The following is a 23902-nucleotide window of genomic DNA, read 5'->3' on the forward strand; positions in this document are numbered from 1 at the left end:
ACCACGTCGTATGCCTTGAAATAAAGCAGGGGGTACGAAGATGGATGCAGGAAATTTAGACGGGATTATAATAAGGATATTCTATAAGTTGGCTTCAGCTTGTTAGTAACTGGACAAATATCCTAAAAGGAGTGTCAAGAAGCAAGATAAAGGCAAAACCTTTTTATACCCTTGGTTCTCTTTTATAAAACTAGGTATTTATTTTTGACACTCTAGTAGCCAAGTTTAAGTTTAGTAAAATATAAAATGTATATGTAGAATATAAACAACTTCTTTAATCATCTTTGGGACATTGGGGTCCCCTGATGTCCTTTTATTCCCACTATGCAACAGTGCAGGATTCAGGGATACAAAATGGTTCACAGTCAGAATCCCTCACTTCAGCATAGGTAAGGACCCCAAGCTCATTTCAAGAGGCAGGTTAACACAATGGCTTTTAAGGATGGACTATAATGTTAAACGATTAGCTAAATCAGGGTTTCTTAAACATTTTTTTCCCAATCTTGTCCTTCTAAAGGCTCGTTTATACTTCACGCTCAGAACACGGATGCACACGCATCATGGCTGGCACGCGTTCCTAGTGTTCATCTGACACGTTCTCAGAGCAGGTCCTCAGAAATTAACGCGACGCATGCGCAAGTTGCAGTACCAGCAAAAAGTCAGGGTGCGCAGTGTGATAAAAGTTGGGAGTGTGACGTCAGAGTCTCTGGTTACTATCTACATGTGACAGAAAGCCGCTATGCGGATCCTAGTACATTCGATGTGTGCGCTTGGATGTTTAATGAATGGTTCGATGTAGTGAAGCAAAATGCCGACATACAAATGCATTCATGGTGCTTTTATATTCAAGCGTCGCACATTTAAAAAGTCTCACATACTATCTTCTGTGCTGTCTTCTATTTCTGAGGCTTCCTCCTGACAGCAATAGATCACCACACGGAACACATTAAATGTATGATATTCCAACTCTCTGCAAATTTACAATCCTTAGATTTAAACTTGATATCACTTTCATGATGAAATGTATTAAAGTATGTATGTTACATTTTACAGATAAGTCGTTAATTTCGTTTAAGTAATGAATACAGTTAATAATTACACACTTGGGTGTGACACGGTGGCGGAGTGGAAGCACTGCTGTCTCGCAGGGAGTCACGTCGCTGGTATTCCCTGGCGGGAGTTTGCATGTTTTCCTGCTGGGTTTCCACAGTGTGCTCTGGTTTCCTCCCAAAGATATGCAGATTTGGTGACACTAAAATAGCGCTAGTGTATGTGAGTAATTGTACTCTCTTTGCGATGCCTCGTCCAGGGATTGTTTCTGCCTTGTGCCTAATGCTAGCTAGAATGGACACATCCCTGGATTGATGGATTTAATCATTAAACATCCTTTTCAGAGATTTTGTAGTAAGGTGTCTTCAGAATTTATTGGGTGTTCCAGGCAATTTACAACACAGTGAAGCCAAACCTGTTCTCACCATGATGATATCTCGCACTGCCATCTAGTAGATTCCTCTAGATTTACTTCCTTAGAAGGCTGGCATCCTTCAACATCTGCAATAAGTTGCTGCAGATGTTCTATCAGACGGTTGTGGCGAGCGCCCTCTTCTATGCGGTGGAGTGCTGGGGAGGCAACATAAAGAACTGGGACGCCTCATGCCTGGACAAACTGGTGAGGAAGGCAGGCTCTATTGTAGGCATGGAGCTGGACAGTTTAACATCCGTGGCAGAGCGACGGGCGCTGAGCAGGTTAATGTTAATCATGGAGAATCCACTGCATCCACTGAACAGGATCATCTCCAGACAGAGGAGCAGCTTCAGCGACAGACTGCTGTCAACGTCCTGCTCACTGACAGACTGAGGAGACCCCACACTATGCGACTCTTACACCCGGCGGGGTAAACGTTAACATTATACAAAGTTATTGTCAGTTATACCTGCATTGTTATCACTCTTTAATTTAATATTGTTTTTTATGAGTATGCTGCTGCTGGAGTATGGGAATTTCCCATTGGAATTAATAAAGTATCAACTATCTATCTATCTCTATCTAAAGTATGTGTGCAAGTATAAACAGTAAAAAACTTGCACAGCAGGAGCATCCACTGGAGCATGACGTGAAGTATAAACCTGGCCTTAGTGTCTTCGAGACCCATTTCTTGTTACATGTCCGGATGAACGTCGAAATGGTGGGTAATCATGGATGATCATTAAAACATTGGGGGGATCTCGCTAGGAGAATCATCAACGATTGTCAGAAAGGAGTGGGATGAATCAAGGGCGATCACCAGAGCAATGTCTATTGGTTAATCAACCCACGGCAACCTGCACTGAAACAATGTGACCCACTTCACCAACCATCCACAATCCATTTCCATTAAAAACAACAGTAACACACAGCTCAACTGCAGCAAGTGAGTCACAACCCATAGTTTAAGAAACTCAGGGCTTAATAATACTGTATAAGGTAATCAACCACTCATCGGGACTTCTCCTAAGAAATTGAATGATGCTGCCTTGCGTCACTTCTGCATGAATCCTTGTTGTTTCATAAGGGAGAGCATACACAATTGGATCAACCTCAGAAGTTCAGGTGCCCTCCACACTTCGCAAATAATTTTTTTTACTACTAGCTGATTGGAGGCCGGCATGCACTGGGCTATAATGGATTCATAGATGTTTGGCGGGTTTTGTGGACAAGACTACATGGTAAGAACATTGAGCGAGACTCACATCACTAGTATAATTTAATACAATGAAGAGTAATGTGATAATATTGCTGCATCTGTTTTTAAAGGTAGATGATGTCCACTGTTAGCATTTGCTTGATTAGCCTGTATCTTACAAAGTACAAGCATGATATTTCTGAGAAGTAATGTTACATAGTGGATGTAAACAATCCAGGCTGAGGTTAGATGTCAGATGGAGGAAGGCAGGAGGGCCTGGACAATGTAGGGCCTCTCAAAGAGGAAAGTCTCATTGGCTGAATCTTGGAAGCTGGAGCCCTACTAGATTTCTTTTCTGCTTCAATCTCTGTATGATATCTTCTCTTCACCAGCAAACCTGTACACATAGATAGATAGATAGATAGATAGATAGATAGATAGATAGATAGATAGATAGATAGATAGATAGATACTTTATTAATCCCAAGGGGAAATTCACATAATCCAGCAGCAGTATACTGATACAAAAAAACAATATTAAATTAAAGAGTGATAACAATGCATGTAAAAACAGACAATAACTTTGAGTAATGTTAGCATTTACTCCCCCGGGTGGAACTGAAGAGTCGCATAGTGTGGGGGAGGAACGATCTGCTCAGTCTGTCAGTGGAGCAGGACAGTGACAAAAGTCTGTCACTGAAGCTACTCCTCTGTCTGGAGATGACACTGTTAAGTGGATTCTTCACGATTGACAGGAGTTTGCTTAATGCCCGTCGCTCTGCCACAGATGTTAAACTGTCCAACTTTACTCCTACAATAGATCCTGCTTTCTTAACAAGTTTGTCCAGGCGTGAGGCGTCTTTCTTCTTTATGCTGCCACCCCAGCACACCACCGCATAGAAGAGGGCACTCGCCGCAACAGTCTAGTAGAACATCTGCAGCATCTTATTGCAGATGTTGAAGGACGCCAACCTTCTAAGAAAGTATAGTCGGATAGCCCTTGATAATGGAAGACCCACTGTGTTTGCTCTGTGGAAAGAAAGAGACTATGGCCCACATACAGCCAAGCTGCCAACACTGCACTCAACCAAGGGAGATACAGGTGGCACTACAAAATGTTTTCCACCCTGACAAACATCTTGGAGCAGGAGAAACAGCAAAATCAGTGGACAGTAGCAAGACCAATCCAGTTTATCAGAGCAGGCAAGACACATGCTTCAAGAAAGATCAAGAGCAACATCCTTCAAAAGGCACAAGGGTGGGATGTAAAGGTAGACCTGCCAAGAAAGCTGGTCATCCAAACATCCCTAAGGCTGGATGTGGGCATCTAGACAGAACAGGGGAGGAAGACCATCCTAATTGCATTAGCTGTCCCATAGCAGGAAGTATGTGATAAAGTCTATGGAAAGAAAGCCAGGAAGTATCAGGAATTAGTCCAAGAATGTAGGGATAAAGGTTAACAGGTCTGGCCATTTCAAGTGGAGGTTGAATGTAGAGGATTCCCAGCACAAGAGATGTGGAATATGCTTGTGGCCTTGGGATCATTAGGAAAGGGGATGACGACTGCAGCTCAAAGGCTGGGAGAGGCATGAAGAACAAGCCTGGAGTTGTTCCTCTTCTAATTTGTTGCCTTCTGACATCCAATTTTATTTCAGTTTTTCCACTCTTACTGTTTCTCAGGAGAAGATCCCCTGCCTTGGCACCATTACTGACAAGCTTGCTTATTGTAAAGTCTTGTTTGACTCCTATCATAATCTGATACACTTGGAGATCTCCCTGCTGAGCCTAATGGGTCATCCAGCTGTAATACTCAGAAGTGGATCTCATTCACCACATTAGTGGACCTATGACGTGCGGAGCTTGTTTGCTCTTCTCTCCTCCTTTCTGTTTTCTCTCCTCTGTTCTTTGTTCTTGCTGTTCTCTATTTCTTATGTCAGTGCAGTCTTCAGCTCACCTTTTTATGCCTTTCTGCTCTCTCACAGGACCGGGGTGACAGGTGTGGCAGTGGCCATCAGAGGACGTTTTTTGTTATAGGCAGTCTTGATAGATATCATGATTGTCCATTGCTGTTAATTCTCAATGAAAATTTGATCACAGAAACTTGCAACTAGGATAGTTAATTAATTAGTAGTGTTAAATGTCAAGAAAAAATGTCTTATTTCAGGCTGGTATTGCCCACCATTTTCCCACGCTGTTTTGGCATTTTCTGTGTAGAAAGAATTGAGTTATAATGAGATACACGTGAGCAAGTCAGCACCAGCCCCTCTGGAATTTTTGGTTGAGGCATTAAAACAAAGTGTACTCACATATCGTGATGTTAAATATTTGAAATCTGACACGCATTTTAATTTTATCCAGTGGGACACACTTACATCAGCTCCCAGTCCTCCAAAGCATTCTAAAATGTCGCGAGTCTAGTGTGCGCTTGACTGTGTCCTTAATAGCAAGAATACAGGCCAGCAGCCTACAGAAGAAATTAAACAGATGAATTGTTTTCTTTCAAATCAATTACTCTTCATGCCAATTAATATAAAACTGCAAGTAAAGACGTCAGAGGAAGGAGACCATTTTAAGGAAACACTTAATAAAATGTTATACAGTATGTAGAATCCATTATGGTAGATTCTGTGGTGATTAAAACAGTGCACGCTCCAGATTTCGACAAAAATTAAATCTTGAACAGACAAACAAAGGCCAACTGGATGATCATGTGAAACACAAGCTGAAAGTTATTCTCAGATGAAAGTCCATCCATCCATCCATTATCCAACCCGCTATATCCTAACTACAGGGTCATGGGGGTCTGCTGGAGCCAATCCCAGCCAACACAGGGCACAAGGCAGGAAACAAACCCCGGGCAGGGCGCCAGCCTACTGCAGGGCCAGATGAAAGTCAAAACTTTTAAAACCCAAATCTGAAATAATTAAAAAAGGAAGGTCACAAGGCCAAAATACATCAGCAAATAAAGTGAGAGAAAAACACAAGCCTGACAATTATGTCCTGGCCACCTCCTTATCCTATATACGCTAAAGCAAAAAGGCCTAATAAGCCCCAGGGGATGCCCCAAGTGATGCCAACATAAAGTAAATTAAGCCGCCTCCCAAGCACAACTGCGTTACAATATACAGTATCTCTCTATTATAATAAAAAAAAATCTTGGGTCGAAACGTGATTTTCTTGGAGACACTTTAACGTCCGACAAGACAAGGAAGTGAGACAAAAGCACAACTGCTGTACAGGCTTTTAAATGTTCGATGCGCTTTGCGACATGCAGATCATGCAGCTTGGCAGCAGCAGCAGTAAGCCAGCTGATCAAGCACAGAGGAAGTAAAAAAAAATTTATTTGTTTCCCATTGCATCACCATTTAAGAGAGGGTTTCAGAGGAGAGACCGCATCTCCTTAGCGTGCGTTGAGGCCCCCTCAAATCACGTGATGTGGCTGGCACGTAGCATGCCCCGTCGTTTGATAACTCATTTACTACAGCTTTATTACTGGCAAATATCAAGAAATAAAAAATGAATGAAATAAAAATACAGTAGAGTCTCGCTTATCCGACATAAATGGGCCGGCAGAACATCGGATAAGCGAAAATATCGGATAATGGAAGGTGTTAAGAAAAAGCCTATTAAACGTCAAACTATGTTATAATTTTACACATTACAAACCTAATAATTATGTTTTACAACAAAACAACAGGAAAGATTAACTGAAAAAATGAACTTACAGTTACAGAATTGTCTGAAGTTAAATACAGTATGTACTTAAAAAGTTCACTCCTGTGATGATTTAAAGAAATATTTGATCGTAGTCTGCTTTCCTGATGAGTGCCGTTTCTTTGCTGCCAAGTCTTGCCATCTTTGCAGCATCATTATGTCGATTCCTGTAGCTACTTCTTGTTGCTCAATGTATTTAATTGCAGCTTCACTAACTTTTTCATAGTCACATTTTTTCATAGTTTTTCTTTCTTTTCATGCACCCTCCGTAACTCTTGATGCACACCATTGTTCTATTTCTATTCATTTCTTCTTCCAGTCTCCTACTGTTACCCGTCCAACGCCATAGTCGCCAGCTACCTTCTGCATTGTCTCTCCCTTGTCCAGTCTCTTGATTGCCTCAAGTTTTTGTTCCATTGATACAACAACTTTCTTTCTTTTCATTGCCATACTACTGTACTTGCATAAATTTCAACTGTTAAACAACGTTTGTCAAATTAACACACAGACACATACGTACTGTATGTAACAAACAATAAACCGATCCACATACAATGATAAACTGCGCTGCACTGAGTAGTGAGTTCTGACAGTGAGTGAGTGAGGGTGGGGCGAATGGCAGACACATGAGTCATAGTGCAGATGGGCGCACCACTGTATAGGGTGGTCCAGATCTAATTATGCAATTTTCATTACGCTATAACTTAATAACTTTATTACATAGAAAATTACCCAAAAAATCCCGGACCATCGAGAAGTGTGCGAACTGACGACATGAAGAATTGTCTTCATGCTGAACTGGAATCGTCCCCGCATAAATCAAAGTCATCCAGACAATCTGGATCTGCATAATTAGATCTGGACCACCCTGTACAGTCGGGGTAACTAATTAGTTGCGGTAGAGTCGGGAGCAACAAAAAATAGACTACGCTCACGCTCGCAACTTGCGCTTCTTGTTGCCGATTGATGCGTTTTTTTTTGTTTTGTTTTTTTTTTGCGGTGGGACATTGGATAATACAGAATGTTGGATAAGCGAAGGTAGGATAAGCGAGACTCTACTGTAACAATCTCTTTAAATTGTTTATCCAGTTAACCAAACCTGGGGGTGTGCGAGCGAAGCGAGCAGGGTGGAGCCCCTTAGTTTTATGAAAAGAAGCAGAAAAGAAAAAGTTGGGGTCCAAGCTGGGAAACCTCATTAAATGGATGATATTTTCTATGTCTTAATTTGGAGGCATAAGACACAGCTCATGAACAACACAAGTTACAGTAATGTGTTCTTTTGTTCCTGTTCTTCTAGTTGAATGACTTCCTGGGCTCGCCTTCTTTGGTCTGAGCCACAGACGAAGAGAAGGAGGTGAGGAGGGTTTAGATGCAATGTCGGTTGTCTTTGGTCAGGACTTCTGCTCTGGGAAAAGAAACAGAAATTATCCAGTTCACCTGATTAATCAGTCCCTGTAAGACCGTCACTATGCCCATGTGACTATATACTGTATATTGTGAAGTTTCTAAACTCTTCTGGGACTCCCCCCAGTGGGATGACACGCAGAACAGCGTCCCAAAGCGCAATCGCCAATCTGTGGAAGACAGATTTGAGTGAAAAACTTTAGCAGACACGGGGACATCATGCAGACTTTACATGGATGGTGACCAGCAAGTGGGTAACTTTTCCAAAATCGTTTTCACATTTTTAATGAACATTTTTATATTTTTAAATTTTTACCACAATCTCACAATACCCACTAAAGAGGAATGTGTAAATATCATTTGTAATCCGTGCGTGAATACTACTGCAATGCCATGTGGGTTTTCCAGCTGATTTTCTTCCCATGCCCCCCAAAGACCTGCATAATGGGTTAATTGGCAACTTCAAATTTGTCCCGTGTGAGTGTGGGTGTGTGCTGGAGTGGGTCTTACGTGATTACCAGCAGACACCGACCCCCAGGTTTCAGAATGTTGTGTTAATTTATTATGCATGTTCCCTGGCCTCCATACCTCCATGAATCTTTTGGTGTGATGCCACTCTGACAGATGCTGCCTACTGAAGCATTCTTCACACGATTGGAGGATTGAGACTGCTGTTATCACAGAGCATTTTGGATGTCGAGGTGCTGCACAGACTGAAAATAGTTTTGCATCGCATTCATCTAACAAGACGATTGTGGTCAAGTGCTTTGTGTGATACTTACAATTAAAAATACTTACAACTGAAGCATACTAATGACTGAGCTACTGTTGTGATGAGCAGATATTACGTGGAAATGATTGGCACATTTGTCTCGAGTGAATGAGAGAAAATAAGATTTTAAGAGAGGACATATGAACGGATCTTGAGTGATTGAATAAAGTCTATCCATAGCAGTTTCCTTCAGGGCTTCTTCAAATAAGAAAACTCTAATGGCCACACTGCCCAGCACTGGCTATATGTTGAGCAGATGACAGACTGCCCGAAGAGATAAAGATAAGGAAAACCTTGATATTATTTTAAAGCTGTTACTCTATTTGCCTCTTCTTCTCAAATACTGGAAAGGAAGCCACACGAAGAAAAAGAAAAATCAAATAAAATGTTAAGACGAGAACTGTTTGGGAGGCAGCCAGCTAATCTGTAGCACTGAGACCTGTCTTGCAATTCCACAGAGGGGCTTAGTATTATCTCGCTGCTGCATTCCTGATAGGCTCTCTCCTCCATATGTAAAACCATCACGCACAAAACTGAATGTCAAGAGGTCTCATTGTGGATTTAGCAGCTTAAATTCTTTGGAGTTTAGCGTGTGTTACAATTCCAGTGCTTTGTGTGCCAGTACTGCAAGCTAATCCACGTATGGATGTGACTGAGTTCCATTTAAAACATTCAACATTATAATCTCATTACATATTATTACTGCAGCTGATATGGAACAGCAACGTCTCAGTTCAAAGGGTTTAACAGTTATAAAGTGCATAATGGGATTGAAAATGAGCTGAATAGGAATCAGGTGAGTCTGTGAGCGCATCAGGTGAGAGAGACTGGAGCCATTGGCTTGTTCTGCTTCTTCATTTTTACTCAGAAACTTTTGTCCAACGTCAGTCATATTGTTAATATTATCATTACTGCAAAGGGCAGCTACCCCATCTAAAGTTGGCTTCTTTCTCATCCCCAGAGCCATCAAGATAGACTACAGACACTTCCAACCTGCAAACGGATAAGTGAAATATTAGAAAATACTAATATTAGAAAACAGATTATTATAAATGTATTTTGATAAGTTTTCTTTTTAAATAGACTGAAATCACAAACACATTTAATGGAGCACAGGTTAAAAATCAAAAATAAATCTCCTCCATACTCCCATCATATCACTGGCAAGAAATTGCTCAGGAGTGCCGCCCCCCGTTGGTTTCACATCCTGACATGGATTGCCATGAACCTCGGGCCTCTAAGTCGGTAAGTAGCAGCTTCGGTACAGTGGCAGAGAAAGTGCCGAGTTTGCTGACCAGGGAAAAATGGTGGCCTGACCTGGATCTGCTCAAAAAGGGGAGAAGCCAACAGAGCTGGCCAGTACATAACCGGTCACCTCAAAGGTAGAAGCCTAACTGACCATTAACACTAAAATCCCTGAAGCCTACGCAAAAAGTTGTAATCCTGGGCCACCTAAATTCCTTCACACCACGTCATTAGTGTCTTTGTTTTGCAAAAGTGTCAATCAGTACAAGCGGCAAGCAGCCTGCTATCCCATCACCCACCGACACAACTGAAGTTCTCCCAGCTCAAGTCTCCTTATCTGGGTGTGAGGTTCCTGGAGTTGTAGAGGGTAAATAATATATCGCTATTTGGAACACATGCATTTCAAGTGTGTTTCCGTTTCTACAATGATCTATGTAAATGTAGGATGACAGGAAATCCAAGGCAAGATATGTTGAACACATAACTAAAACAGAAACCTTTTTCATGTTATAGTAAAAATTGATAAAATGTTGACATGAAATGTATAATGTGTGAAGACTGAAGTTCAAATATCAAATACTTTCACATAAGGAATAATAAAACAAGTGTGCCCTTATTCAGGAATATAACCAAAGAAAAGGAAATTATTCAGTTTACATGTTGCTGTTGATATCAATCAATCAATCAACATTTATTTATATAGCACATATTCATACAAAAAAAAATGTAGCTCAAAGTGCTTTACAAAATGAATAGAGTAATAGAAGACACAATAAAAGATAAACATAACTCAACATTAATTAACATAGAATAAGAGTAAGGTCCGATGGCCAGGGTGGACAGAAAAACAAAAAAAACTCCAAAAGCTGGAGAAAAAATAAAATCTGTAGGGGTTCCAGACCAAGAGACCGCCCAGTCCCCTCTGGGCATTCTACCTAACATAAATCATCATATTTTCATGGAAGGACCTGATGATGATGGTCACGTAGACTTCTGGCTTTCAGTCCATCATTATGTAGAAATATAAAAATATATATATAAAAATATATATAGAAATATATATATGTAGAAACCGAAGCCCAAATATCAATTTCATGGCTGTTGTGGAGGAAAGAACGGCTGCTTCCAAATCAAGAGGTTGCAGGTTGGAGCCTGGGTCTTCCCTGAAATGCATGTGTTCCAAATAACGATATATTATTTATTGTATACAGCTAAGGGTACCCCACACCCAGATATAGTGACTTGAGCTGGGAGAACTTCAGCTGTGTCAGTGGAGGGAATGGGATAGCAGGCTGCTTGCTGCTTGTGCTGATCGGCACATTTACAAAACAAAGACGCTGATGGAGAGGTGCAAAGGAATTTAAGGTAGCCGGGCATTACGACTTTTTTCGTAGGTTTTAGGGATTCTAGTGTTAAGCTGAAGCGGTTCTCCTTTAGCGTGGCTAGATATGCTACTGTTTACTGATTCAGAGACCACTCTGTGTGAGGACATGTGAACGATAAAGAGGAAAAAAATAAAATGGGAAAAGAAAAGAGATCCCCAACAGCAACTTAAAACAAGTCCTAAGTAACAGGCATAAATATGCAAAATGAATGTAGAAAAAATTCCAGACATAACTCACCACCTTACATCTTGTGTAAACAGCACACATTTTGCTGGAAGTGAAATACCATTTGGCTTTAAGTTCAGGAAAGAGCAACTGGGCTGATTCCAGGGCTACAGGGGATGAGTTATGAGGAAAGATTAAAAGAGCTGAGCCTTTTCAAGTTAAGCAAAACAAGATTAAAAGGTGACATGATTGAAGTGTTTAAAATTATGAAGGGTAAATTTTGCATAAATATTAGAAAGTTTCTCTTCACACAGAGAAATAGAAATATGAAAGAAGTTACCAAGTAGTGTGGTAGACATTAGGGCTTTAGGGACTTTCCAAACTAAACCTGATGTTATTTTAGAAGAATTAAGTGGATAGGACTGGCGAGGGTTTTGGGCTGAATGGCCTGTTCTTGTCTAGAGTGTTCTAATGTAAAACAAAATTCTAATATTTATTTATTTTATTTATTTATGAAGCACTTTAAAAACAACGTCAAGGCTGACCAAAGTGCTGTACAATGAAACCCAACTTATAAGACACACAATAACCAAAGGGCAAAAGAAACAGAAACACATAAGAGCTGAAGAAATTCATAATAAAAAAGTACACAGATAGTCAACATCTCACACTGGGTTAAAGGCCAGGGAGTAAAAGTGTGTTTTTAAATAAGATTTAAAGACGGCAAGTAAAGGAGCCTGCCTAACGTGCAACTGCAAATCGTTCCAGAGTTTTGGAACTGCAACTGAAAAAGCCTGCTCACCTCGGAGTTTGCATCGTGTCTTAGGAACAAGTAAAAGCATCTGGTCTGCTGACCTGAGAGGGCGAGACGGGACATAAGGGTGCAGCAGTTCCGACATATAAAATGGAGCACAACAATTAAAGGATTTAAAAAACAAATGCAAGGAACTTAAAATGGATTCGAAAACAAACTGGAAGCCAATGAAGGGAAGCCAAAATTGGGGTAATGTGTTCATGCTTGCTTAAAAATCGAGCAGCAGCATTTAGCACCAGCCTTGGCCTGGCTAATTCCAAAAAGAAGTGCATTACAATAGTCTAGACGAGAGGCTATAAAATCATGTATTGCTGTTTCAAGACTGTGTTTAGACAAAACAGGCTTAATTTTTGTCAGCCGCATCAACTGGAAAAAGCAAGATTTTACCACTATGTTCACATGGCTATCAGATTTTTAAAGTAGAATCCATTTTCACACCTAAATTTGTGATCATGGATTTCTCATATTGAGCCACAGTGGAAAGGTCGATGCAGGGGGTCTCACTGGTGCCATTGGATCTAAATAGCATGACTTCTATCTTGTTCTCATTAAAATTTTAAAAATTTAATGCCATCCAACTCCAAGGCAAACAAGGAGGGGCTGGACAGAGCATAGTATAACTTAATTTGCCGCCCGGGGGTAGGTTTTTTCTTCACCATTTGTTTCATGAACTTTGTTCCAAGGCGTAATAGTGAAAAAATCAATTTTGCGTGATCCATTTTGCTTATCGCCTCCTCTGACCCACTGAGGCTAAAAATGGTCGCCTAGTCGGTAATCATGTTTTGTGTTGCACTGTGATACAGTGATCAGGAGCACTGCTGCTGCCATCTTAAAGTGCCTAATTCCTGCATATGTGAGGACTTTGCACCTTCTCCCAGTACCCCATGAATTTTTTCCAGGTATTCAGCTTTCTTCCCAAATTGCAAAGACATAAATTTTACACTAAATGACATCTCAGAATTTTGTAGCACGTGAGTGGGATTTTTTAATAAAGGTCCAGGGTGGCTTCTCCTGACTCATCACTACCTTATGTTGAAATCACTACACTTAGGATATGAAAGAATAGATAATTCTGAATGAAATATTAAAATAATCATCCTATTTTTATTACATTGTAAAGTATTCTTGTGTACATATAATTCATTAATCCCTTCTCTTATGCACTTCTCCAGTTTCTGGTGGTGGGAGGCCAGTACCTATTCTAGCAGCACTGGACACCAGGCAGGATGTCAGACCACTAAAAGATACCTTCACACACCCCCTCTTACTCATTAAAGGGTCAGGTTTCAAGTTGAAGTTTACTACAATGTGTGCTTCATACATTGAAAATCTTTCTTGAATGCCTTCCTCCAACTAGAAACAGTAATACAACACCAACAATAGACAACAAAAGACAATGAAAACATACATTCGAACACTGAATGATATAAACAAGACCACTCATTTCCTGTTGAGTTGCCTGAGTGTCAAAAAAACTCCCCTAAAACCAGCAGTACGAGTGCTTATGGTCCTGAGCAGAAGAAAGTGAAAAATGACTGTTCAAGATGGCTGAAGTCTAATAATACTGTTTGTCTTTTTAGGGCAGCACGTGTTCTACACAGTAAGTGTGCTGACCAGAAGGCAGACATATAGCAGTGTCAAGCACGCAAGCGTAGGGAGTGCTTTACAGGGAAGGATTTGATTGTGACACTCCCAATAACTTTTGTTCCACAAGATTCCCTAGAATGGAGGAAGACAAGCCCACAGATGACCACTGAGGTCACCTCCTGAAGTTCTGAAGCCGCTGTGGAAGCTGCTGGTCCATTCTCAGAGCAACACGGAGCTTTGTGCCACTGACGCTCTTCATTTACTTTTTGCATTAACGTTGTCATTAGAATGATTTGTCTTACACAAAGTTGTGCAATTTACTTCGTTTCTCAAATTTACAAACTTCTTACGTTGTCCTTTGTTTACTTTCACTGCAGCCATATATCCTGCTCTCTGATATGTGTTACACTCCCCAGTTGAACTGTTGTTATGCCTGGATGTTCGATGCCCATTTTAGGACCACCACCTCCCTCCAATAAACCACCATCCTTCTTCTTGCAAAATGTTATCACCTCTCCAACCTCTGACAAAACATCATCCACTGGGTGAATAAAGCCATCTCCCATTAAGACATCAAATCGTTTATTGTCATTGTAGCAATGAGACACTGTACAACGAAATTTTAGTTGCAATTTTCCAGTGCAAAAAATAAAATAAAAACAAAACACAATTACTCAAGTTAAAAATAAAATAAAAAGGGAATAAAATAAGTACCAAAATAGTCGATAACAGCAGAACAATGTTTTCCACTCATACATACGTTATATTACACTTATCCAATGTTGACTTAGAGCTGTATTGTAAACACGAGAGTGTATTGTATTTTAAACATGAAGGTGCACTCGGTCAAATTGACCACTTAGCAGCATTCAGCATGGTGATGGCTGAAGGATACAAACTGTTTCTCAGTCTATTTGTCTTAGTCTTTATGGATCTGAAACGTCTGCCTGAAGGCAGGCGTTCAAACAATGCATGTCGTGAGTGTGATGGGTCCTGAAGAATTCTCTTGACGTTCCTGATACAACAGGAACTATGTAGTTCTTCTAGTGAGGGGAGAGGAGAGCCGACTATCCGCTGGGTGACATTAATGACTCTGTGGAGCTCTTTCTTCTGTGCTACTGTGCAGCTGGAGAACCACACACAGAGACAGTAGGCCAGGATGCTCTCTACTGTGCAGGACACCAGCAGTTTCTCAGGGATGTTGTTGTTCCTGAGCACCCTCAGGAAGTAGAGTCTCTTTTGGGCCTTCTTCACTACCTCAGCAGTGTGTGTTCCCCAGGTCAAGTCCTCCCTAATGGTGACTCCCAAGAAGCAGAAGTCTGAGACCCTCTCCACACAGTCCCCGTTGATGATGAGTGGCTGGATGTTGTCTGCCTTTTTCCTGAAGTCCACAATGAGCTCTTTGGTCTTGGCTGTATTTAGGAGCAAGTTGTTATTCCTACACCACGTTGTCAGCTGCTTCACCTCATCCCTGTAGGCGAACTAGTCCCCCCCAGAGATGAGCCCTACTAGCGTGGTATCGTCAGCGAACTTAACAATGGTGTTACTGTGGTGGGCAGGAATGCAACCTCATCCCTGTAGGTGGACTAGTCCCCCCCAGAGATGAGCCCTTCTAGCGTGGTATCGTCAGCGAACTTAACAATGGTGTTACTGTGGTGGGCAGAAATGCAATCATGGGTGTAGAGGATATAGAGCAGGGGGCTCAGCACACAGCCCTGTGGGGAGCCAGTGCTGAGGCTGATGGGTGTGGAGAAGTAGGGGCCCACTCTAACCCTCTCAGGAAGTCCTTGATCCAAAGGCAGGTGGAGTGTGGAAGTCCTATGTCTGGCAGTTTGGTCACCAGTCTGTGGAGTAAGATGGTATTAAAGGCAGAGCTGAAGTCTATGAAGAGCAGCCATGAGCCATGCGTAGCTCCCCTGCTGCTCCAGATGGGACAGAACAGCATCTCTCTACTTCCCAAACTATCTCTGCCAAGAAATGAGAACAATACAGCCGATGTTTGCCTTCATATTAACAGCTATTACTGGCTTTGTTCCTTTGTTCATTCTTAATTTGTGAGAATATTTCAATTGTTATTATGTGAAATTTGTGCTCTGCCACATTCAAATATAAGTGTTATTATTGTGAGGTGGAAGCATCAAAGATTAACAATAGCTGAGCCACGAAGTAGTAGATCACGCAAACCCACAGAGAATGGCCACTGCGTTCTGAAAAACATAATGCATACAAATTGCTTATCCTGTGTGACGTCACTCACAGCAAAGATCTAAACTGCCTCTGGAAGCAGCAGCAGCACAAACCTGTGTGTCAGGTTTTCAATGGTCAGCAGCTGCACACAAGCCTAAGATCACCATGTGCAATATCAAGCGTGAGCTGCACTTGTGTGAGGCACACCACCATTGGACTCTGGAGCAGTGGAAATGTGAAGGGATAAATCATGTTTCTCTGACAGTCTGATGGACGAATCTGGGATTGGCAGAAGCCAAGAGAAACCTACCCTCAAGACTGCATAACAACATTTATTTCTATAGCACGTTTTCATACAAACAATGTAGCTCAAAGTGCTTTACATGATGAATGACAAAATAAATAAGAATTAAAATTAGGGAACACTAATTATCATAGAATAAAAGGGAGGACAGAAAAAAAAAAACTCTAGACGACCGGAGAAGAAAAATAAAATCTGCAGGGGTTCTGAGGCCACGAGACCACCCAGCCCCGTCTAGTCATTCTACCTAACATAAATGACCTAAATCAGTCCTCATTGTATTCTGGGTTCTCATGGAAGAACTTGATGATGACGGTCATGTGGACTTCTGGCCTTTAATCCATCAATGTAAGGACATCACAGTGCTTTGATTAGGTGGTGGTGGCTCAGAAAAAGAGCAGAAGAGAAAGTAGGGGTTAGAATGAATTTTGGAGCCACCATGAATAATTAATTGAATATACAGAGCATCGGGATTAAACTAAGATGAAGCTATGAGAAAGTCATATTAAAGTAATGTCTTTTCAGCTGTGTTTTAAAGTGCTCCACTGTATCAGTCTGGCGAATTCCTATTCCAGATTTTAGGTGCATAACAGCAGAAAGCCGGCTCACCACTTCTTTTAAGTTTAGCTCTTGGAATTCTAAGCAGACACTCATTTGAAGATCTAAGGTTACGATTTGGAGTGTAAGGTGACAGACATTCTGAAATATAGGATGGAGCGAGATTATTGAAGGCTTTGTAAACCATAAGCAGTATTTTAAAGTCAATTCGAAATGACACAGGTAACCAGTGTAGTGACATCAAAACTGGAGAGATGTGCATAGTGCCTACTGCAAATTGCAGTGGAGGAGGTATAATGGTCTGGGAACGTTTTCCAGAGTTTTGGCCAGGTCCCCTTGGTTCAAGTGAAGGGAACCATTAATGCTACAGCATACAAAGACATTGTACTCAGTTGTAGACTTAATGGCAACCGTTTGGGGAAGGGCTTTGTCTGTTCCATCATGGCTGTGCCCTTGTGCACAAGGACTATAAAGACGGAGGAACTTGAGTAGCCTGCACAGATCCCTGACCTCAACCCTATTGACCACCTTTGGGATTAATTGGAATGGTGATAGTTAGCCAGGTCTTCTCATCCACAAATTCTCTTTTGACTGAATGAGCACAAATTCCTATAGACGCACTCCAAAATGTGCAAAGGGGGAACTACTCCATATCAATATCCAGGGATTTGGAATGGGGTGTACAACAAGCATTTTGCCATACAGTGCACATACAGAAATGCTTAATAAGATGAACTTCAGCCCAGGTCTTTTGTAACATACCAAAGAAAGTCAAAGAAAAGTAGACAGCTCAATTTAATATCTACTTTTCGAAATCAGAAAATATTTTGCACTTTTTTATATGAATGAAAAATTTGAAAAATATTTGCAGGTCCAACAACATGATAAAGTCTTGCCTTTAATTAACAATTCAATTGGATTTTTGCTATTAGAAAATCACAAAGCAGATATGAAACAATTATACTTGCTAAGAGTGAATTCCTTTATGGTATTTAAATTTAATATTTTTCTTATTAAACCAGTCCCTTATTGAGTTTTAAAATGAAAAAAGAATATGCACAAAAATATGCTCAGGCATTTTATATTATTATTACAAAATCAACATTCTTCTTAATTCAAAATTAAGTCTTTTCCTAAAAAACAAAATCCTCCGAGGCTTAAATGTCATTCAGTATTATAAATTTTGAGAGAAAGAGAGGAGAAAGGGTAATTTGTTCTTACCTCTCTTAGAAATTGCATCCATAAATGCTAAATATTTTTTGGAACAGAAAAAAGTTAATTTGCAACATTTTCCTTATACAGTATTTTAGTTATGCCTTTACATTCTTCATAAATGATATTCTTCCACTTTTTGAGACAGGTTTTAACATCATGCCTTCTCAGGATTATATAACTATAACATTAATGAATACACAGGTCATAATATACAGCATATTTCCATTGCTGTTACTGATCTGAATTACTACTCACCCCATCCTAAAAAGAGAGCCAAGCAGATTTATAGAGTTTTCAGACCCCTTACTGGGGGTCACTTTTTCATTCTGGCGCCTATATAATGGGAAGACAAGGCAACTGTTACGATATGTATACAGTATATGCTGACCGAGTAAATTATTAGGAACACCTGCTTACCCATGTAATTATCTAATCAGCCAATCATGTGGCAGCAGTGCAATGCATAAAATCATGTAGAAACAGCTCAGGAGCGTCAATTAATGTTCATATCAAACACCAGAATGGGGAAAAAAATGTGATCTCACTGATTTAATGATTGTTACTATCAGACAGGCTGATTTGAGTATTTCTGTAACTGCTGATCTCCAGGGATTTTGACTCACAACACTCTCAAGGGTTCATTCAGAATGGTGCAAGAAGCAACACGCATCCAGTGAGCAGAATAGCCTTGTTGATGAGAGAGGTCAGAGGAGACTGGCCAGACTGGTTCAAACTGACAGAAAGGCTACAGTAACTCAGATAACCATTGCATACAACCGTGGTGAGCAGAAAAGCATCTCAGACTCCACAGCACGTCAAACCTTCAGACGGTTGGGATAAAACAGCAGAAGGCCACATCAGGCTTCACTCCTGTCAGCCAAGAAGAGAAAGCTGAGGCTGCCGTGGGCAAAGGATCAACATTTATTAAAAGCAAGTAACGTTCCATACAAACAAGTCAAACTTAACAAAACTAAACTTAATTCAACCGCCGCCCAAGAGAAAAAGAGGAAGGCCAATAGTCAGAGTAAAACTTTAGAAAACGCTTTTCTATCGGGGAAAGGGATTCTTTTACCTCTTTTCTACTCTTAAAATGTTATTGATTAGATCCTATCAGGTTTTAAAAAAGTTTTGAATAAATCCTCTAAGTGAAAATTAGATTTTTTCCAATTTCAAATAGTATATAACATCAGTTACCCACTGACTTAGAATAGGTGAGTTAAGATTCTTCCAGTTTAGCAAAATAAGTCTACGTGCCAATAATGAAGTAAAGGCAATTACAGTTTGTTTGTCCTTCTCCACTTTAAGCCCACCAAACACAGCTGTTAATGGGTTAGGAGGGATTGGGACACCAAGGCTGTCTGAAAGGTATTTAAAGATTTTGGTCCAGAATGATGTTAATTTGGCGCAGGCCCAAAACATGTGACCTAATGAGGCTGGAGGTTGATTGCAACGTTCGCTGCTTGGATCTTACCCTGGAAACATTTTGGACAATTTTAATCAAAAGAGATGTTCTTGATGCAAGATTTTAAGTTGAATAATTGTATGCTTTGCGCATGTGGAGCTACAGTGAATTCTGTGCATGGTTGCCTTGCACTCCTTTTCTGAAATGTTGAGTAAGAGATCCTTTTCCCACTGTACTCTGGGGTCTTTGAAAGAAAGGGACTTTAAAATGATTTATACAATATAGAAATGTTGTCCTCAAGATTGGTCAATATTTCTTCTGGAATAGAAATAGGTAGGAGGTGAAGGAAATCAGGCAGATTTCATTTAGAAAGTTTCTAATTTGGAAATAGTGGAAAAAAATATTTTGATGGGAATCTAAATTTGGAGTGTATTTGGTCGTAGCATTCAAAGACATTATCTATGTACAAATCTCTAAGTGATTTAATCCTATACGTTTTCCAGTGTAAGTTTGAGAGGGTGGAAAAAGGTGGTTATCATGTAGAGGTGCCACAGATGAAAGCTTCTCTGTCTTGAAGTGCTTCCTACATTGGTTCCATATTCTGAGTGAATGAAGGACAATTGGGTTGTTAGTATATTGATGATGACTTGTATTTACTGGGGTACAAAGCAAGGAATATAAAGAAGTACTGCTGGTTTTTATTTTACATTGCGGACCAAGCCTGTGTGTATTCATCTCTTTGTGTCAATGTCCAGGTTTTTATATATGTACAGTATATGTATTGTATATGTTATGTTATTTAGGTTATTATATATGTATATTTGCCACTCAGTAATAAAATTGAAAATGAGGTTTTTGTAGGGTCGCCCTTTGGATGCGTGGATGTTTTGAATTCCAAATAAATGAAGTTATGATTGAATGTAATTTCTTAAAAAATGATCTGTTGATGTATATGGGGATTCTTTGAAATAGAAATCAAACTTAGGAAGGGTATTCATCTTGACAGTGTTAATTCTCCCTGCTGAAATGAGATGGCGGGTAGACCACCTATGCACGCCTTGTTTTAGGTTTTTCCATGTAGACAGCAAAATTTTATTGAAAAAGAGCTTTGTGTTTACTTGTGATGTTTACCCCTAGGTATTTAAGCTGATCTGCCATAATAAAAAAGAAGGTGTCCAATCTAATGTTGTGTGCTAAAGAGTTCACATGAAAAAGCACACTTTTATTCAAATTTTGAGTCCAGATATCTTTTGAAATTCTGCTAGTGCTGGTAGGACTGCATGGACAATATTTTGTGGATCTGATATATAGTGATATTTTTTGTTGAAGTCCTTCTCTGATAATCCCCTTTATCTCAGAAGCATTTTGAAAGTGAACAGCCAATGGCTCAATGGAGATTGCAAATAGCAATGGTGAGAGGGGTCATCCTTGTCTAGTACCGCGTTCTAGCTTGAAGTAGTCTGAAATAATGTTAATAATACAAAATGAAGCTTCTGGGATGGTATACAGTAGTTTCATCCATGCACATATGTTCGGGCCAAACACAAATTTGTGCAATGTAGTGAATAGGTAGTCCCAATCAACCATATTAAAAGCTTTTTCTGCATCCAAAGATTATAAGATCTCTGGGGTGTTTGACTTTATGGGTGAATATATTGCATTAAAAAGGTGCCTAAGATTGGAAGATAAGTGTCTGCCTTTAATTAATCTGGTTTGATCACGCTGGAGAGTATCTTAACATCATCATTCAGAAATGAGATTGGTCTGTATGATGCATATTAGGAAAGATAATTAATGCTTGATGAAAAGTTTCAGGTAGAATTTGACTGTCTCTGGCTTCTATAAATGTTGCTAAGAAAAGCGGAGCTAACTTAATTGAGAATTTTTTATAAAATTCGGCAAGGTAGCCATCAGGGCCTGCTGCTTTCCCACTCTGAAGTGAGTTTATAGAGTCTCGTAATTCTGAGAGTGTTAGACGTTTATGCATAACGATCACATATTGCCCTTCAGAATCAGAGAGTACAAATTAAATTGTTCTATGTATTAAGATTCCCACACATCTAGTTTTCTTTATACAGCTAGGGTGGAATATTTGGACAGTTCAACCTCTTTGCAACTGAAGCTGATGCTTAATAAGTGAGTCTCCTGTAAAAATACTATTTTGGTGTTTAGACCTGTTAGGTGACAGAATACTTTCTTTCTCTTTAATTTGTGAATGAGATCTTTGTCATTCCAGCTCATAAAGTTCATTGTTTGGTCATAGAGACATTGCTTCTGAACTTTTGTTGACATTTTATAGTCCTAAACTAGCAAAATAACCACGCTTCGCAGCGGCGAAGTACTGCATTAAAATTTTTATTAAGAAGAAAATTAAACATTTTTAAACTGAGGGAAAATATGCCAATAATTATTTGTTAAGGATCTCTTTGTATACCATGTTGTCAGTTCGGCCCTCCGGTTGTAATATGACCAAGCTGTGCGCTGAGCTTACTCTTTAATTGGTTTCAGTTTCATGGTTTATTTCAATTACCACAGTATTTGCAGGATTTGTTGTGTTGAAGTGACATTTGGCATCTGTCAAGCGTTGTAAGCACACAACCAGTTTCATCGATAAAATCACATCCAGCTTTTGAGAGTTTAAACATTCATAAACATCAAAGTGTCCACTACTGAAATCGTCACCTGTGAATCTAAGATGTTTAAGAGGCATTGGCAGTTGTCGAAAGGTGTAAAATATTTGGCCATTTCGGTACACTTGAAAGCGACAACCGAACAATTCAGCGGCAGCCATCAACTCACATGCAGAACCATAGGTGAAGGGCTTAAGCATTTCACTCTTCTAGTGCTCCTGTGTAGTATAATTATCTCCTGTACCGTCATCAGTCCACACCTTGAACCTGTCCCAGTCATTCAATACATAAGACACAATGTTCCTCCGGATATCAAGAGTGAGCCTGATATGGCCGTGCAATATGTAACAAAGAGAATGGAAAAGGTAGGTGCCATCTCCGGGCATGGAAACCACTCGGTAAGTGACAGTTCTTTGATCGATAGTGATGACCTCGATAGACGTGGTAATGGGGGTTGGAATGATAAAGGAAATGGGTACCTGAGAAATGTAAAGTAAGTCTAAAATACCTATACAATAACTATAATTGTAATAAACAAACAATAAAACAGCGGAGAAGCCGTGGATTAAACAAAAAGGCTGTAGTTAACAGTAGGGAGACGTTAATCCCATGGTGAAGCAAGGAAGGGAATTTAGAGACCAGAGCGACGGACGGTCTTATATAGGCAGGCAGCCAACAACGTGGGAGGCGTTGGGATGTGGGACCCAACGCCGCCTCACACGGTGGCCGAGCTGCAGGCTATGGACGTATATATGTACGTAAGTAGAATTCAGTTAGCGTTGGGAACCCGTGTACCAAATTTCTTGAAGATGGGCCCATAAGTAACAAAGACTGTTGAAAAGTTCAATATGGCGGCCAACAGTGGCATCATACCACCGAAATAAGTACGTACATTGGTTTGGTTAGTGCAGGGAAGCCTACCAAATTTCAAGAAGATGGGGCCATAAATAAGAAAGTTCAACATGGCGGACATTGCTGACCGTTATGACCATTACGCGTAGAATTTCGAAATGAAACCTGCTAAACTTTTGTAAGTAAGCTGTAAGGAATGAGCCTGCCAAATTTCAGCCTTCTACCTACACGGGAAGTTGGAGAATTAGTGACATTGGAAAGTTCAATATGGCGGCCGACAGTGGTGTCATACCAACGAAATAAGTATGTACATCGGTTTCCATTAAAAGTTCAATATGGCGGCCGACAGTGGCATCATACCACCGAAATAAGTATGTACATTGGTTTCGGTTAGCGCAGGGAAGCCGCCTACCAAATTTCGAGAAAATGCGGCCATGAATAAGAAAGTTCAATATGGCGGACGTTGTTGACCGCTATGACTGTTACATGTAGAATTTCGAAATGAAACCTGCTTAACTTTTGTAAGTAAGCTGTAAGGAATAAGCCTACCAAATTTCAGCTTTCTACCTACATGGGAAGTTGGAGGATTAGTGATGAGTCAGTGAGTGATTGAGTGAGTGAGTCAGTCAGTGAGGGCTTTGCCTTTTATTAGTATAGATTAAGGTAGTGAATTATTATATAAGACAACTTTAACCTTAATTTCCAATTTTGCCAGGAGTTATTGCTGTGAAGCCTATTGTTGTGTGGGTACTTACAATTGTGAGAGTAAAAAGGATAGAATAAAAATAACTTGGTCTCTCTCTCCCCCTGAGCTCCCTTCTCATTTTGCCTCCCCACGTGAGGCTAGATCACATTTCATGAAGTCCCAGTCCTTTGACACACTTGGAGAGAGAGCCCATCCAAAACAAAACAAGACCCCCAGCAGCGGTGTAGAAGGAATAAAGTAGAGATATCTACTGGCAATACAGTCCAAATACTATAAACATAGAATATAATCTTAAACAGTCC

Source organism: Polypterus senegalus, chromosome 18 (genome assembly GCF_016835505.1).
Source record: "Polypterus senegalus isolate Bchr_013 chromosome 18, ASM1683550v1, whole genome shotgun sequence".
Taxonomy (NCBI): domain Eukaryota; kingdom Metazoa; phylum Chordata; class Cladistia; order Polypteriformes; family Polypteridae; genus Polypterus; species Polypterus senegalus.